General features: G+C 41.2%; 1 protein-coding gene and 1 pseudogene across 10 annotated transcripts in view; both read left to right on the top strand.

Moving 5' to 3' along the window:
* The window catches only part of LOC140581345 (uncharacterized), a 34,570-nt pseudogene extending 20,926 nt beyond the window's left edge, over positions 1 to 13,644 (top strand).
* The window catches only part of LOC111850770 (uncharacterized), a 73,849-nt gene that overhangs the window by 20,846 nt on the left and 34,892 nt on the right, over positions 1 to 18,111 (top strand). The window contains exons 1-2 of one of the 10 annotated variants that reach the window (XM_072703841.1): positions 15,523 to 16,113; positions 16,368 to 16,473. The exons of 1 other annotated variant lie outside the window; for it this stretch is intronic. The gene's annotated coding sequence lies outside the window, so the exon portion shown is untranslated. 8 more of the 10 variants (XM_072703846.1, XM_072703851.1, XM_072703848.1 and 5 more) reach the window with 8 other exon arrangements.

Genomic DNA, 18,111 nt, shown 5'->3' with positions numbered 1-18,111 from the left:
CGGAAACCGTTCTTGTATATTTAATGTATTTTATTATATATTACAGGTAGGAAGGTGGGCTTGGTTGTGACACAGGATGGAAGGGGCTTCAGGCACGAATGTGTCAGAAGAGGTAAGGCAGCAAGGAGGGGGGAAAAACTGGCAGCTAAACGTTAGGAAAGCTTGTTGTATATGACATGGCCAGCGAACGCTGTGGCTTTTCAGTGTCAGTGTCCCTGCCCTGTAAAGCATGAAGCAGCCTCACAGAGGTCCCTGTCCCTACACAGGATGATTATGCAGATATCCGGGCTGATTTCTCCAAGGCTGAATGGGTCAGGCTGCGTAGATGCGAGAAGGTGCACTACAGGAACTTGAAGAGGAACCACCAGGCCATGTTGAATATGGGTAGGCTTCGGGCACCAGCGTCAGGCTCGCACGAGTACTGAGTTTTTGTTTTTTTTTTCCTCCCACTCCAGCAGTAACCTGCTTTGAGAGGGTTTTTTGTGGTTTTTCAGCCTCCCAAGAGCAACTTCACTTTATTTTGGTTAAACATGATTCAGTGGGAAGTTATTCTCAATATACAATGTGAGGAACAAGGAGATAGAGGAGAGAGTTAATATGCCTTTTAGGGAGACTGTGTGTACGTCACAAGCGGGGATGGGGGAGATTGAAGGGCAGAGAGGTCGAGAGAGTTGGGTGAACTTAGGTCATAGATGTAGAAAAGGGTGTACACAGTTTACAGAGGCGGCATCACCTGAAGTGACTGTGTCTAACCGCTTTCAGGTGCTTCCAGCTTTAGAGCCGGAAGAGACTGGGGAGGCAGGAGGGTCCTTGGGCACTGATGAGGCCCCTCCCCCCAGGAAGAGGGAGGTTGTGGTAGTAGGGGATTTAATATTCTTAGAGGTGTAGACTAGGGCTGCACGATTTGGGGAAAATATCGAATCGCGATTTTTCTGACAGAAATTGCAATTACGATTTGATTTGCGATTTTTTTTTAATGTAAAGCTTCAGTTCAATATTCAGTGTGTAGTAATTTTAAAACATATGATGCAGCATGAGATACCATCAGTATTAACTGGTCTATATTCTAATGCAAGGATGAGAATTTAAAGATGTGATGTGTGAAGTTAAATAAAGTAATAATGAAAACAATTGCACCAAAAGAAAAATAGCGATCTTGCAGGTAACGCTTATTACCGACCGCCTTTTCCCATGCCAATGAACAAGCAAGACTACTTCGGTGTGGTGCATTTTATAAAATGTTGAATAAATAGAAGTCGTTTATTGGTGATTTCATGTTGGTCGAAGTTTCCGTTTTTTAACAACTGTATACGGATATTTTCTATACAAATCAATTCAGGTGAAACAAAAAATGGACGTGTTCATGGTTGCAAACTCTTTCAGACTCTCACGCAAGAAATCTTAAGGCCAATCTATATTCCATTCTGAACTTAAAATTAGCTGCATCAAAAGCGTTACGGCAGTTTGCAAACCCTACAGAGTATTTACAAGATAATAAAACTTACATACATGTAAATGTGTGTGCAGAACAGAGAACAGAAAATCTCACTCCATATGCAGCTGACCAAAGTTGCCAACCCTGCATTTTATTTTAAATAAGTAAAATGCAGTTTTCGACTGAAGCAGCTTATCAGATCCTTTGCTTTGTTACTCGAACAAATACAAAAGAAATGATTAAACATTATATGCGTCTCTTTTTGTATGTTTTCTAAATAAGACACCGTGCCCATACCCAACTGTAATAGCGATTAAAGCGATCTATTCTTTTAGAATTTATGTTAAAGCAATTAGACTTCTATTTTATTACTGTTGTGGGATTAATCATTGGAAACACTTAAATTTAATAAGCATAAAAACATATGACATAAACACGACTGTATTGTGGGTTTTACGGCTTTTTTGGAGGTCACCGACTCCTGCTGTGAGAATTACTGACCGTCTCATTGTTGTTTTGATGGGTTAGCGGTATACTAATGCTATTGCCTATTAACAAAAACCAAAGGTATGATACACTGAAGTATTTTGCAGCTGGTGTTTAAAAGGAGCTCGCCGGTTCTATTGATGATAGAACCTTTCTGAAACAATCTCGGACCATGAAATATAAAGGCAATTAAAGTTCAATTTAAAGTTCAATTTTAGGACCACTATTATTCCTAATTTACATGAATGATGTTGACACCAATACATAAAGTAAACTCGTTAAATTTGCAGACGACACCAAGGTGGGTGGTGTACCAGATACTAAACTAGCACTACAGAGGCTACAACGGGATCTTGATTTAATTAGCGACTGGGCTGATACCTGGCAGATGAAATTTAATGTAGATAAATGTAAAGTAATCCATGCAGGAAGCAGAAATATAAAGTACAGATATTTTAAGGGTTCCACTGAATAAAGGTAGCTGATTATGAGAAAGACCTCGGTGTGTATGTTGATGCTTCCATGTCCCACTCTTACCAGCGTGGGGAAGCAATTAAAAAGGCCAATAGGATGTTGAGTTACATCTCTAGGTGTGTGGAGTTTAAGTCAAGGGAGGTGATGCTACAATTATACATTTCCTTGGTAAGACCCCACCTATAGAGTATTGTGTGCAGGTTTGGTCACCATACCTTAAAAAGGACATTGCTGCCTTGGAAAGGGAACAACATAGGGCTACGAGAATGATTCCTGGTCTTAGAGGAATGTCTTATGAGGAGAGGTTAGCTGAGCTGAATCTGTTCAGCCTCGAGCAAAGGAGACTAAGGGGGGAATGATCCAGATATATAAGATTCTAACAGGTCTTGATGCTGATCAGCCATATGACTACTTTAATATTAGTTTAAATAGTAGAACTTGTGGCCATAGTTGGAAATTAGTGGGAGAACATTTTAAACTTCTTTACACAGCATGAAGTTAGAGTATGGAATAGTCTTCCTGCTAGTGTAGTGGAAGCTAAAACCCTGGGTTCCTTTACATCAGAGCTAGATAAGATTCTAACAATTTTGAGCTATATTAAGTTCTTCCCAAACGAGCTTGATGGGCCGAATGGCCTCCTCTCATTTGTAAATTTCTTATATTCTTATGTGTGTGATAATCCCTAACTGTCCCTGTTTTCTCTAGAGCTGAATTTCACCACCTCAGCGTTAAAGAAAAGAGGCGATTCCGGGATGGTGATGGCAGAGAGGCCCAGCAACGACAGACGCAGCAATTCAGAGGAGGGACTGAATTCCCACATGCTGAGAAGGAGCCTGTGCAACACGGTGAGATGAGGTCTACGGGTGATACCTTCACACACGGCTTAAGGCATTTGTCTGTCACTGAAGCATAGATGGTAGGGGTGGGCGATAGGACCTAAAATTATCATCACTGTATTTTTCACTTTTTGGACGATGACTGTATTGTTTCACGGTATTTTCCAAGTTTTGGGAGGAGTAGCATGTGCTGTCCCTTTAGGTAAATAAATTTTTTTGAGCAGTGTATTTTTTTAAAAGGAACACTTTGAAATCACATATCAATGGGGAAAAATCATGCTGGATATCTATACGGATATGGACTGAGTAATGTGTTAGGAATGAAAGGATGCCACATTGTTTGATGGAAATGAAAATTATCAATGAGACGACAGATGGTGTCCTGGGGGATGATATAATAATTTCATTAACACCAAAGCAGCTGAAACTGATTAACAACCCCCTCTGCTAAATAACTGACCAGATCAATATCCCAGAAGTTTAATTGACTTGATGCTATACTATGATTAAAAAGTGTTCCTTTAATTTTTTTGAGCAGTGTATTTCATAATATATTAAGTACACTTTAATTGGTATTACAATTGTGTATGTATCTTATTTCAAAAAGATATAAAAAGTGATATAGGTAATGTTTTCTCATTTGTTTTATAATTTTAGGTTTTTAACGGAATAATATATTTGCCGTAAGATTATGCGTTAACATGAGTCTGAAAGCGTGTCACCTTCTGAGTTGGCGACTCTGACAACGTACGTTTTTTGTTTCACCCGAGTTGATTTGTATAAAACAAAACATTACTTTATACAGTTGTTAAAAAACGTGAACTTCAACGAACATGAAATTACTAATGTAATAAGCTACCTCTATTTATCCAACATTTTATAAAATACTGCGTTTGAATGTTTTGCCGCTGTACGATTTCAGGAGCAGTCACTCTGTTAGGAATATTACTACTTTTTGGTTGAGGGTGTTAGATTTGCTGCTGTTATCAACACTAATAGCACATTAGCGCAGACAAGGGCTGCATACTCTGAAGTACGTCTTGCTTGGAAGCTGAAGTAGTTTGATGTTCATTAGCATGGGAAATGGGAGATTCTTGGGTTAACTGGGCTTAAGTTGGGTTAAGTTGTGCCTTTTACCACACCTTGTATGAAGACTGGCGCATTTATGTGCCGATTTAGCGAATATGTTACTTTTTAATTTGGTATTGTATATATGTAACCAAGTTATTTTGTTTAATGCATATAATTACACAAAATCTGTTTATTCTGAATTTAATTTGCTATGACAGAGTGTCAGAGTGTGTTTGATAGAAAATTCAAACACAGATAAACCAGTTACATAGACTGTATAAGAAAGTACAGACGCTCCTCGACTTACGTATGAGTTGCGTGAATGACTTCGTAACTTGAGGTATTCGAAGTCATTTTAAGCGTATATGCAAGTACAAAGAAATAGGATGCTGGGAGTACACATGCTACACTGCTGCACACCTGGAGTAGCGGGCAGAAGTCGTACGAGGCGGAATTGGTGGACAGAAAAAAAAGATTTTGCTGACAGGAAACGGGAGTCCAAGGAACACAATTTGTACTTACAGTCCTCTTCGTTCGTATGTCTGAAAGTTCGTAAGTAGAGGAGCGTCTGTATTCAGATTATGCCACAGACCAGGGAAGGAGGATCTGTTTGTGCTCTACGCTGGCTGTTGCTGGTTGTGCATTGTGACACTGATTAACTGACATAGTCTCACTGCGTTTAATCAAATTTTTTTCAGCAGACGCCTTCCTGCAGTACAACCAGCTGCCACACGAACCAGAAGCCTTCCCAGCTGGGTGTTGGAGAGGTGAAAGAAGAGGAGCAGGAACACCTGATATCTGAGGGTGAAGGAACTACGACCGAGAGCCTCCCCAAGGTGAAATGGAGGGTATGTGGGGTTGTAAACTACTTCAAAATGGTGACGCTGCTGAAGTTTTTGTATGATAGGGCTGGTTAATACTCGACGCCCACAATGCTTACGTACACTTTTTCTATGCAAATACTGTTGCTGCTTATACTTGCGTGTGTATTTTTCTGTCAATCTGAAGGGTTAAAAGTTATGTCCTCCAGGGGGCACAGTCACTTTACTACCTCATGTTAAATGGCGTATTATATGCCGTTTAGGGCTGAACGATTTATTGATTTCTAATCAAAATCGTGATTTGAAACAATGCGATTAACAAATCGTAAAGGCTGTGATTTAGAATATGCATTATACAGCACGATCTTACCCAGGGTCCTCGTGTGCCAGTCATGGTCACCAAAGGTGACTGGATACATGCCCACAAGCAACAAACACATGAAACCTAAGGAAAATATTGGCGGTGCAAAAAAATATTGATTCCAATGCTGAGCTATAAGTGAATTACCTGCCTATGTCATGGTCAGAGATTGTTTATAGAAAGGTCCTATTATTAGGTGCCCATGCAGTAGTGTTGTTTTTTTCCCGTACTGCAATTGTTTTATTTTTAGTATTACTACTTTATCTAATTTAACAGTCACAGCTTTTGTGATGATTGTTCTCTGCTGATTTAAAGAATGTGTAATATACATATTGGAAGCAAGTCTCATCTTTATGTTCTCATCCCTGCATTAACATATAGACTAGTTACTATTTTGATGCTATCTTGTGTGGTAATGCTGTGTCCATTTTTAAAATCTTTTACACACTGAATATTGAACTGAAAAATTAAAAATTGCAATTAGATATTTTCCCCAAATTGTTCAGCCCTCTTGTTGTTAGATAGCTCAGTAGTATTTTGTAGGCCTACTTAGTATTATGGCTGCATGATATTGGAAAGATTTCAAATGTCGTGATATGATTGTTTTGGGATAAATATTGCAATATTTTAAAATATGTACATTTCTCTTAAATCCATCTGAGTGATCTTAAACTGCAACGATTAAAATGGCTCTGAAAGCGCATGCAGAGCTCATTCAAAAGTAGAGATAAACTTGCTAGATAATCTTGAAAAACAACATTCATTAAAATTGCAAAGCTTGCAAAGTTTTGTTTCCTATGATATAATATAAATGTTATTCAAATGTACGCTTAACAATGCTAGTGTAAATTTAAATTCTTTTCTTTATTTTAAAATTATATTAAAATCTTTCTTTCATAGTATCCTTTTATGACGTGTTGCGGTTTTGCCCATTGTGCCCATAAATCGCACCCCATCTCCCCCCTACAACTGGTGAGTTATCAGAGTACATATTGCTCAACAGCTTACTGGCCATTTCAGAGGCGTGTGGTCTGTACAGTGGGGGCCACTAGCAATATAAGCTGACAACCTTGATAAGTGATTAGAATGGTTCAGACCAACCTTAAAGTATCTCTTATAGAAAGTATACTTACCTGTGTGAAGTTGGTCCCCTATTTGATTCAGATTTTAACCAAACTGGTCTCAATTGTTTGTGCCATTGAAATTCTCATTTGTGCCACTTTAGTTTCTGAGATGTTAATGTTTGTTTACATGGTGACATCACCAGTGTGAAGTTAGACCCCCATTTGCTTCCGATTTTGACCAAGCCAGTCTCTTCAGTGTATGCCATTTAAAAATGTCTGTACTGTTATTTTGGAGTTATACCTCTTGGTTTATGCCATTTCATAATCGCAGCTCTCGCTGGGACAGGTCGCAGCCGAGTGTGAAGCGGCTGGGATCAGAATCAGCACCTCCAAATCCGAGATCATGGTCCTCAGCCGGAAAAGGGTAGAATGCTCTCTCCGGGTCGGGGAGGGGGTCCTTCCCCAAGTGGAGGAGTTTAAGTATCTCAGGGTCTTGTTTACGAGTGAGGGGACGATGGAGCGGGAGATCGACAGGCGGATCGGTGCGGCGTCCGCAGTGATGCGGGCGCTGCATCGGTCTGTCATGGTAAAGAAGGAGCTGAGCCAAAAGGCGAAGCTCTCCATTTACCAGTCGATCTATGTTCCTACCCTCACCTATGGTCACGAGCTGTGGGTAGTGACCGAAAGAACGAGATCGCGAGTACAAGCGGCCGAAATGAGTTTCCTCCGCAGGGTGGCTGGGCTCTCCCTTAGAGATATGGTGAGGAGCTCGGTCATTCGGGAGGGACTCAGAGTAGAGCCGCTGCTCCTCCACATTGAGAGGAGTCAGATGAGGTGGCTCGGGCATCTGATTAGGATGCCTCCTGGACACCTCCCTCCCACTGGGAGGAGGCCCCGGGGAAGACCCAGGACACACTGGAGGGACTATGTCTCTCAGCTGGCCAGGGAACGCCTCGGGATTCCCCCAGAGGAGCTGGATGAAGTGGCCGGGGAGAGGGAAGTCTGAGTTTCCCTGCTGAGACTGCTGCCCCCGCGACCCGACCTCGGATAAGCGGGAGATAATGGATGGATGGATGGATGGATGGCATAAATTAAACATAATTTGCATAGTACCTGGGTTTTTACAGCAAATGTATACACAGTGTACATGGTTATTTAAGGTGATTGTGCTTATGTTTGTGGTTTGAGTGATCAGATATGATCATAAACAGTTTTATTGCGACCGGCAAGAATGATTTCCTGTGTCTCTCAGTTGTGCAGCGTGGAAGTTTTAGCCTGTTGCTGAACAAGCTCCTGTGGCTGTTCAGCATATAGTGGAGCGGGTGTGCAGGAAAGTCCAGTATTGTCCTTACTGGACATCCGGTTGCGCTGTAGGATGGCCGCACCGACGAAAATACATTTTGCTGAGAGACTTGTTTATTCTCGTCAATCACATTTCATTGCAATGTTGACCCTGTGCTAACTTGCATATGACAAATAAACTAAACTGAACTTATTTTGGACAATGTTCTCCTCTCCAACACCTTATTGAAAGAGTCCAGTTCCACTCCCACAACTTGGCTGGCCTTCTTAATGACCTTGTTGAGTCTGTTAGTGTCCATGACCCTCAGGCCGCTGCCCCAGCAGACAGCAGCATACAGTACATGATGGCACTGGCCACCACAGACTCGTAGAACATCCGCAGCATCGTCCAGCAGATGTTGAAGGACCTTAGCCATCTCAGAAAATAGAGACGGCTCTGGCCCTTCCTGTAAACGATGTCCACATGTTTAGACCAGTCCAGTTTTTTGTCCAAGTGCACTCCCAGGTATAACCCAGTTAACTGTTGTAGTATTTGCGATGTGAGAATTGCATGTGTTTATTTTATGATGCTGATATTAATACTGCACATCTTCCAGCTCTAATTAGTATTATTTGACTGTAGTCTGTGGAGAGGGCATTCAGGTAGGAATTTCATTGTACTTTGTACATATGACTCTGCTTTCTTAGCTCATATTGAGTTGGGAAGCAGAAGAAATTTAAACTGCCGTTAAATTTTGAAGATGCTCTACACAGAGGTACAAAATAGTGTTTGCCATATTTTTTCCTGTGCCTCTTAATATATTACTTAATATATTCATCTTAATATATTTCTTTAAAAAAAAAACAGATGCTACTTTAATACCAATTGTACTGTATATAAATTATACAGCTCTGGAAAAAATTCACACCACAGCAAAATTTTTTACTTTCATTTTTCAATTTATGGGTATGCTTCTGTGTAAAATATACATTTTTTTTGTAAACTCTAACCTGCATTTTCTCCATTTCTCATTGATTAAGGGCTTCTGTCTTTCTTTATGAGACTTTAATCCTGCTTCTAGGAGCCTGTTACGAACTTTTCCTAGCAGCGCACTTCACAGCACTTAATGTTCCCCATTCTTGTTGAAGGTCACTTGATTTCATTCTTTGATTTATGTGGTACTGTTGGCTAAATTGTCATCGCTAGAATTAGAAAGTTGCTTCCGCCCTTTACCTGGCTGGTTATTGGTCATTCCCAGTGTCTCTTGTTACACATTGTTCTTGTGTAGTTCTTGTGAATGTTGAGTACAAACGTGCCCCTAATCTCAAAAACAGCCAACTGTAAATGACATCCAAAAAGAACATAATTATACTTTGTTTTAACCTGAAAATGAGTTTGTTGTCTGATAGGCAAAGAGAACAGCCTGTATTAATATATTAAATCAACAGCTTATTCTACCTTGTTTGGTTTTTGTGAGAGAAGATGAAGGGTGCAGAGGTTCAGGATGTGACTGAGGAGGAGCTGACTGGTTCGTTTCCATTAAACACTGATGGGAGAAGGAGAAGCAAACGGATTGTGAAACCTCCAAACCAAGGTGATTTTAACTACCAGCAAATACCATCAAACTGCAAATGTTTTGGTACATTTGGAGGTTATAGCCTGTGCTTCAAGTTGCCTTTTCAAACCAGCAGTGTTGTTACTCTGTGCAGTTCAGGCATGTCAGAGATTGCAGTGTGAACAGCACACTGAGAACATGAACTGCTTATGGAGTAACAAATGCTCTTTAGAAGATATTTATTTGTCTCATTCACTTTTTTCCTGACTTTCTTTTTCTATTAACCCTGTTGTATCTCAGCACTGACTGACTTGTCTCTATCTTGCCCACAGCATGGAGAGCAGATGAATCCTCCCAAATCTTTGCTTGTACTCAGAGTCCATCCTCCAACACAGCAGACATTGACCAGCACAGACATATCAAAAGATCTCACCCCAAGGAGTATGTCAGACAACTGAGGGCTGGAAGTGTCAACAACACCCAGCATTCCACGACTTCTGCGGGCCCCAGTGCCACTCAGCCCAATTCAGACACACTCAGTACCCTGGGAGAAGCCAGTACAGACACTCCGCCAGCTCAACGAGGTACCCAGGGTGAGAAGACTTTCAGTAAAATAAGTGGTTGTAAAAGAGACCAGCGGATTCACACAGGGGAGAGGCCCTACCAGTGTTCACAGTGTGGGAAGAGCTTCAGTCGATTAGGACACCTAAATAGACACCAGCAAATTCACACAAGGGAGAAGTCCTACCAGTGTTCACAGTGTGGGAAGAGCTTCAGTCGATTAGGACACCTAAATAGACACCAGCAGATTCACACAGGGGAGAGGCCCTACCAGTGTTCACAGTGTGGGAAGAGCTTCAGTCGATTAGGACACCTAAATAGACACCAGCAAATTCACACAAGGGAGAAGTCCTACCAGTGTTCACAGTGTGGGAAGAGCTTCAATCGTTTAGCAAATCTAAAGGAGCACCAGCAGACTCACACAAGGGAAAGTCCCTACCAGTGCTCCCAGTGTGGAAATAGCTTCAATCGTTTAGGAACCCTAAAGAGACACCAGGGGATTCACACAGGGGAGAAGCCCTACCAGTGCTCCCAGTGTGGGAAGAGCTTCAATCGTTCAGCAAATCTAAAGGAGCACCAGCGGACTCACACAGGGGAGAGGCCCTACCAGTGCTCCCAGTGTGGGAAGAGCTTCAGTCGATTAGGACACCTAAAGCAGCACCAGAAGACTCACACAAAGGAAAGTCCCTACCAGTGCTCCCAGTGTGGCAATAGCTTCAGTCAATTAGGAACCCTAAAGAGACACCAGCAGATTCACACAGGGGAGAAGCTCTACCATTGCTCCCAGTGTAGGAAGAGCTTCAGTCTATTAGCAACCCTGAAGAAACACCAGCAAATTCACACAGGGGAGAGGCCCCACCAGTGCTCCCAGTGTGGAAAGAGCTTCAATCAATTAGAAACCCTAAAGGCACACCAGCGGATTCACACAGGGGAGAGGCCCTACCAGTGCTCCCAGTGTGGGAAAAGCTTCAGTCGATTAGATAACCTAAAGAGACACCAGCGGATTCACATAGGGGAGAGGCCCTACCAGTGCTCCCAGTGTGGAAAGAGCTTCAATCAATTAGGAACCCTAAAGGCACACCAGCGGATTCACACAGGGGAGAGGCCCTACCAGTGCTGCCAGTGTGGGAAAAGCTTCAGTAAGTCAGAAACCCTAAAGGCACACCAGCAGATTCACACAGGGGAGAGGCCCTACGAGTGCTCCCAGTGTGGGAAAACCTTCAATCAATTAGGAAACCTAAAGGGACACCAGCGGACTCACACAGGGGAGAGGCCCTACCAGTGCTCCCAGTGTGGAAAGAGCTTCAGTCAATTAGGACACCTAAAGAGACACCAGCAGATTCACATAGGGGAGAGGCCCTACCAGTGCTTCCAGTGTGGGAAAAGCTTCATTCAGTCAGAAACCCTAAAGGCACACCAGCGGATTCACACAGGGGAGAGGCCCTACCAGTGCTCCCAGTGTGGGAAAAGCTTCAATCAATCAGGAAACCTAAAGGGACACCAGCGGACTCACACAGGGGAGAGGCCCTACCAGTGCTCCCAGTGTGGAAAGAGTTTCAGTCAATTAGGAAACCTAAAGAGACACCAGCAGATTCACATAGGGGAGAGGCCCTACCAGTGCTTCCAATGTGGGAAAAGCTTCATTAAGTCAGAAACCCTAAAGAGACACCAGCGGATTCACACAGGGGAGAGGCCCTACCAGTGCTCCCAGTGTGGGAAAAGCTTCAACCAATTAGGAAACCTAAAGGGACACCAGCGGACTCACACAGGGGAGAGGCCCTACCAGTGCTCCCAGTGTGGAAAGAGCTTCAGTCAATCAGAAACCCTAAAGGGACACCAGCGGACTCACACAGGGGAGAGGCCCTACCAGTGCTCCCAGTGTGGGAAAAGCTTTAATCAATTAGGAAACCTAAAGGCACACCAGCGAATTCACACAGGGGAGAGGCCCTACCATTGCTCCCAGTGTGGGAAGAGCTTCAGTCAATTAGGACATGTAAAGAGACACCAGCAGACTCACATAATTGACAGTTCTTTATTGCAATCAGTCCAATAAGTGTATCACATTTTTTTATACTGTTTCTGTAATATGCCTTTATGTTGGGTTCCCCTTCTCTGGCCTGTTGATGTTTAGGGTTTGTTCTACAAAGATTCAAAGGGAGTGTTTACAATTTATCTTGAAGGTCGTCTCCAACTGCAACATAGTTAGCATTAGAAGCTGCTGAAATTACAGTTAATGACATTTGAAAACATTTACTTTAAATCGAGTAAATCAATTAATACTCCAGATGTGTAGCAAAACCCAGTGTTAAAGGGGCCCCAGAGCTAAATTTTTAAACCGTAGTATCAATAAGCTTTGACGTTATCGATTTTGTTTTCAGTAGTGGAGAAATTAAGAAAATACATTTCCTCTTTTTTACTGCTACACAAAAGTTCTTTTTCACATATCACCTCGCCAAGGTGGATTCTGATTGCGTTTTTGCTAGAAGAGAGATCTCTCTGAGCCTGTGTGTCTCAGTCACTCTCTCTCTTGCAGCAACACGCAGCACGCGCAGACACGCACATCCCCTGCTTTTAGCGATGACGGCGGAGCAGACTAACCGGTCAAAAGTAATGACATTTCATGACAGTCGATGCTGACAATGCTCACTGCAACAAGTGTTTTGCATGTAAAGGTGGAAACGCAACCAATTTCTCAAAACATCTAGCGGAAGTACATCACATGCATATGAAGAGATGGACAGTTTCCAACTGCCAGTTCTGCAGTTTATCTGTTGTTGCCCCAGGTATGTTATGTATGTTAGCAGCCTGGAGCTCTCAGACATAATTAACTAAGTTATTTGAATATGGATTAACAACTAAAATTAATCATTAGCCTGCTGGTCATTATGGGTGTGTTCTTTAATTCAATCTGAAAGGGTCAGAGCATTATTTGTCATTCAGAATGTCCTATTTAGACCATGGATCGGGGTACCCGCGGTCATGGAAAACCTGGAAAAGTTTTGGAATTTTGGAAATTATTTTTCCAGGCCCTGGATAAGTTTTGAAATTATTGGATGGAAAGGGAAAAGTTTTGGAAACTAGCCTTGTTCATTTTTTTTCCAGCTTTGTTCCGCAACGCGCTAATGGAAATGTACGAGCGGAAGTCAAGTTACCTACTTTGGTAAAAAAATTGGCAATATTACCGCGCAGATTTCGCGTATTTGACATCGCTGCTTTTTTGCTTGCTATTCCAGTTATTGTTTTATTTTTTGCACATATTTCAATTTTATTGATCACAGTTTCCTGTTTTTGATCCAGTTTGCCTCTACCAATCATATGGTGCGTATAATTATTTTAATACTGGGATTAATTTTCTTAATTGAATGCTATTTGCACATTGGCGAAAGTTGTCCACCGTCTGTGTTTATTTGGTAAGCAGATTGGCTATTATAATACCAAAAATTGTAGTACAGTGGTTCCTCGGTTCTCGAACTCACTAGAACTCGAATTTCTTTAAAGTCGAATAAACCTGATTGACCTAGAACTCGATCTGAATATCAGAAGTCTAACCGTGAACGCTGACCTAATATAAATTGTACACGCCAGAAAATGTCATACTACAATGCAATTCTTACTTGAATGCCTTCATAGGCTGGACGATTAACCAAATAAAGCAGCGCGACATTACAGTAACTAATAATAAATAAACCACTAACTTACGTGTACTATTAGAGCATTTATGTCATTTATTTAAACTTTATTTTAACAGGTAAATTAACTGAAATATATGGAAGCCCATTTCCGCCAGTAAAAGAAAAAAAAATTGAAATAGAAAGTCGAAATTATGAGATGCAAAGTCATAATTACGAGATAAAAAGCCGAAATTATGAGATTAAAAATCGAAATTATGAGATACAAAGTCATAATTACGAGATAAAAAGCCGAAATTATGAGATACAAAGTCATAATTACGAGATAGAAAGTCGAAATTATGAGATACAAAGTCATAATTACGAGATAGTCATAATTACGAGATTGACGCCAATGAGGCGAAGACAGCTCTTCAGCTGGACTGGAGCGCATGCGTACTTCCTATCTCGTAATTATGACTTTCTATCTCGTAATTATGACTTTGTCTCTCGTAATTATGACTTTCTATCTCGTAATTGATTTGCTTTTAACTAAAAGGGTTAAGTAACACAGACAAACATACCAAAATTTAACTTCAGAAGGAATTAAATGGTGGAAGTCCTATACACTAGTGTCAAGGGAAAAGCATTTACTTTGTTAAATGATTATGCAATTTTTCATTTGTAGATTTATACAATTTCAAATCCCTGGGGGGTTGGAGGCCTTGCACCCTGTCCAGGGAGATGCTATCCATTTACATTTAGTCTTACTCCAGGGAAAAAGCACCCAGAACCTTCCCAGACCCCTCCAGCGGTTGTGCGGCTGCTTCAAACTCCAGTGCTACTGGCTGCTTCTGCAGCTGCTGCAGATCCTGTTCAAAGTGTGAAGCAGAGAGGCAGTGTCACGCATACACATGCACTAAACCCTAGAGTACAGGTACACCAGTGTCAGGGTAACCAGGACTAATGAGCTGTTCATCTAGCTAGACAACAGGGACCATAAGCTTTATTGATCCTAGGGGGAAGCTCCTGTGCATACAGCAGCAAGACACATAAAGCACAGATGAACATACAAATAGTGTAAAAAAAGACGGCACATTGCAGACAACTAAATATAGTGCACGAACAGTTTTCAGTTTCAATCAGAAGTGATAAGACAAGTTTCTATAATCAATGCGTCCCCCCTCCTCCTGAGGATGGGGTGAGCGTCCTACACACACTGACCACTAGGTGCGGTTTCAATCAAAGATAGACAAGTATCCTTGGGCAATGCTTTCCCTTCTTCCTGCCGCTAGGCACAGCTTCAACCAGAGATAGGAATGAGCAGAGCTTTCTCTTCTCTTCCGAAGACTCTTCAAAAGAGAGGACAAGGCAGATGTCTCGTAAACCGACCAATGGTGTGCAAACCATACTGGGTGAACCCAGGGACACCTTGAAATTAAGCGTCCTTGGATACAGTAAGCATTCCAAAACAAGGATTCTTTTGCAGAAGATAAGGATACCCTGAAACCAGTATTTTGTGAAAAGCAAAATATATAAGTCACCAGAAAGAGAAAAGGAAAAAAAGGGGGGGGGGGACCATGCTATGCAGTTTTTTTACCCTTAATACAATAATATTATAGGTGAATCATGGACGACGTATTTGAATCTCAGGATGATTAAGTCCACACACGATCAGAATTAATCCACACTTCAATCACCTCATATGTATGACAGTAACAGGACAATGATTAATTCTAGGCACCGTAGTTGTCCGGAAATCCGTCCTAATACACCGTGTAATTTTGAAGATAAGTAGCGGTTACGCTGGCTTTTTGATATCATAAGGCTGATTCTCGTCTTAGCGGGATACTTCACTCATGAAATGAGCAGCGAGGTAATGAGAAAATCCCAGCCACAAACATTACTGTCTGCGTTTTCTAATTGTACTCCCAGCTACCACAAAAAGTTGTATATGATTTATTAAAATTAGTTTTGTTTGCATTCCATTAAGTAAGCCGCTTTTCCCATATTCTGAATCAGTTTGAAGAGAATCCCAAGGGAATTTTAAACAAAAAGGAATCACTTTAATATATTATGTAAATTATCACTTGAATTATATTGTGTTCTACCTTCAATAAATTAAAACGGATATTGGCAATCGCATTATATCGATCACCTGATTCTGACGGTATATTTTTAAAATGAAATCAACTGAGTTTTCTCGCCTTTCCTCTCCATCAGCTTCATCTAGAGGCGACCTTGTGTTTTGATTTTCACTGTGAATTCTGGGGATTCTCTGTAACGTCACGACAGAAGCTCTCGCGTTGTTTGCAAGTAGGAAGGAGTAATATTAAAAACAACTGCATGCGTTAACAGTCAAAGAAATATTTATGACTTATTTTATAGATTTTTTTTATTTTATAGATTTGAAGAAAATGAAGTCCAAGTCCTACAGCACTATATAAAACCGAGCCTGAGGACATTCCAGACATAAAAATGTAACACATGAATGGGCGGATGGACGAGTGGACGTTGAATTGAATTGGTCATTTGTGCTCAGGGTTTATTCACTTTAATGTAAGCCGGTACTGACTTATGATACCGTTCTGAGGCTGTATCGCAAAGCAGGATTTCTTGGTTATTCGGATTTGAGGCACTTTATCTTCGTCTAATTTACATATGATTTAGCCCAAACTACCAAAAATTCGACAAGCTATCTAGCTAGCCAGAAATCCGGCTTCGAGATACAGGTCCAATTGGGGTTAATGTACCGTTTAAAACAACCTACGCACAAGTTGCGGTAATTGTATTACGTTATATTTGTAACGCAGATGTCTGCCGGCAGGCGAGGGTAGAGTGGAGACAGCGTCTCGCGGGCGGCCTTGTTTGCTGCCCTCCAATCAGGACGCGGCGCGCGGAGCGAGTGAATTCAAAAGGGTGGGGAGGCGCCGCCATTATTCCGACAAGCTGCTGTGGGCCGCAGAGATTACAGTCTTTGGATTTAATTACGGTTAAAAGCGACGCAGAGAAATACCGTTTGGGGAAACAACTTTCGAGTTACTGACATTAGGAGGCATTTGCGGCACAGTAAGACGTTTGGGTGGTTGTAGCTGCTAATGTAGCTAACTAGTTTCGCGTTTTGCTTGTGTTACGGGAGGTACAGCTCCTTCATGCTGCCGATGTCGCGCGCTGATTTGAAATAATGACGTCACCCGCTACTTCATAGTTATACGATTTCGCTGCTGTTTAAATGTCTGTCTCCAATACTGTGTTGAGGTAAACAAGCCATATGCGTGGAAACATCGCATATTTCTGTGTTTTCAAAGACAAGTAAAATGATTTAAATAACTTGTGATAAGTGTTTACTGGGGAAATACAGAAAACGGTAGTATTGCTTGTACAGTTGTAGGACAACCTGTATTATGCGTGACGATCGATGCAATATTGTTAATTTCTAATTATAACTTAACTGGAGCAACTCACTCCTTACATTTGTCGTCTACTGCTGACGATGTCTTTGAATCCATTCATAATTCAGTTCTGTTTAAACATCGTGATTCGTGGTTTCCTATGGTAACACACACGGAAATTGCAGGACACCAAATACAAATTTCTTTACTTGGAAATGCGTAGCTGAATCCCTTTTTTCAGCCATCAATCATAGGTTTGTACGAGGGAACATCATTACCTAAGCCTAGAATATATGGTTTCCCCTACTGAAACAAACAGTAACTCTGGAGCCCAATACTGATTATTCTAGTTTATGTACATAATTATGTACCTAAATGAGTTTCATTCACCTCACATACTTTTTGGCCTGGATGTGAAGAGAAAACATTTCCTAAGATCCAGGATATTTGATTCCCCCTGCTGAAACAAACGTGCTACTTTTCTGGAACCCAATACAGATGATACTAGTTTATGGACATGTAATTATGTATCTATCTGACATGTGTATAAACTGTATTGGGCTTCAGAATTGCTGTCGGTCTGTTTTTAGCAGGGGAACCAAATATCCTGGATTTCAGGAAATAATGTTTCCCCCTGAAATTTGGACAGAGAAGCATGTGAGATGGCTGAAAGTCATTCAGATATGGCAAGCCAGGCTGCCTTTTATTAGCACAAGGCTTACTTATTACTAGTAAAAATTGCAAGTTTTACTAGTAAGAATGTGTATGGTAGAGCTCTATAATTTGATTTTAACTACTCATGTATTCCCATTGACTTCCATTGTGTTTTTCCCTCACATGTCCTGAATTCTGATTTTTACTAGTTTAGTCATATTGTAGAGCTTTATAATTCAGTTCTTGTAAGAACTCCTACTGTAATATTTCTAATCACATTTTGACTAGTAAGAATTACAGGCCCACATATTCACAACTGAGTTTTTTACTAGTAAGAATTTAATTACAGGTATCTATAATTAAATTGCAGAGATCTGAAATTCACATATCCAAAATGCACAAACATATTATTAATGGCTGAAGAAGTGATTCAGCTATGCATTTCCATGTAAAGAAATTTGCATCACAAATTTGGTGTCCTGCAGTTTCTGTAACCACAGTAGTTGATCAA

This window comes from Paramormyrops kingsleyae, chromosome 20 (genome assembly GCF_048594095.1).
Source record: "Paramormyrops kingsleyae isolate MSU_618 chromosome 20, PKINGS_0.4, whole genome shotgun sequence".
Taxonomy (NCBI): Eukaryota; Metazoa; Chordata; class Actinopteri; order Osteoglossiformes; family Mormyridae; genus Paramormyrops; species Paramormyrops kingsleyae.
This window is presented reverse-complemented; position numbering and strand designations above follow the sequence as displayed.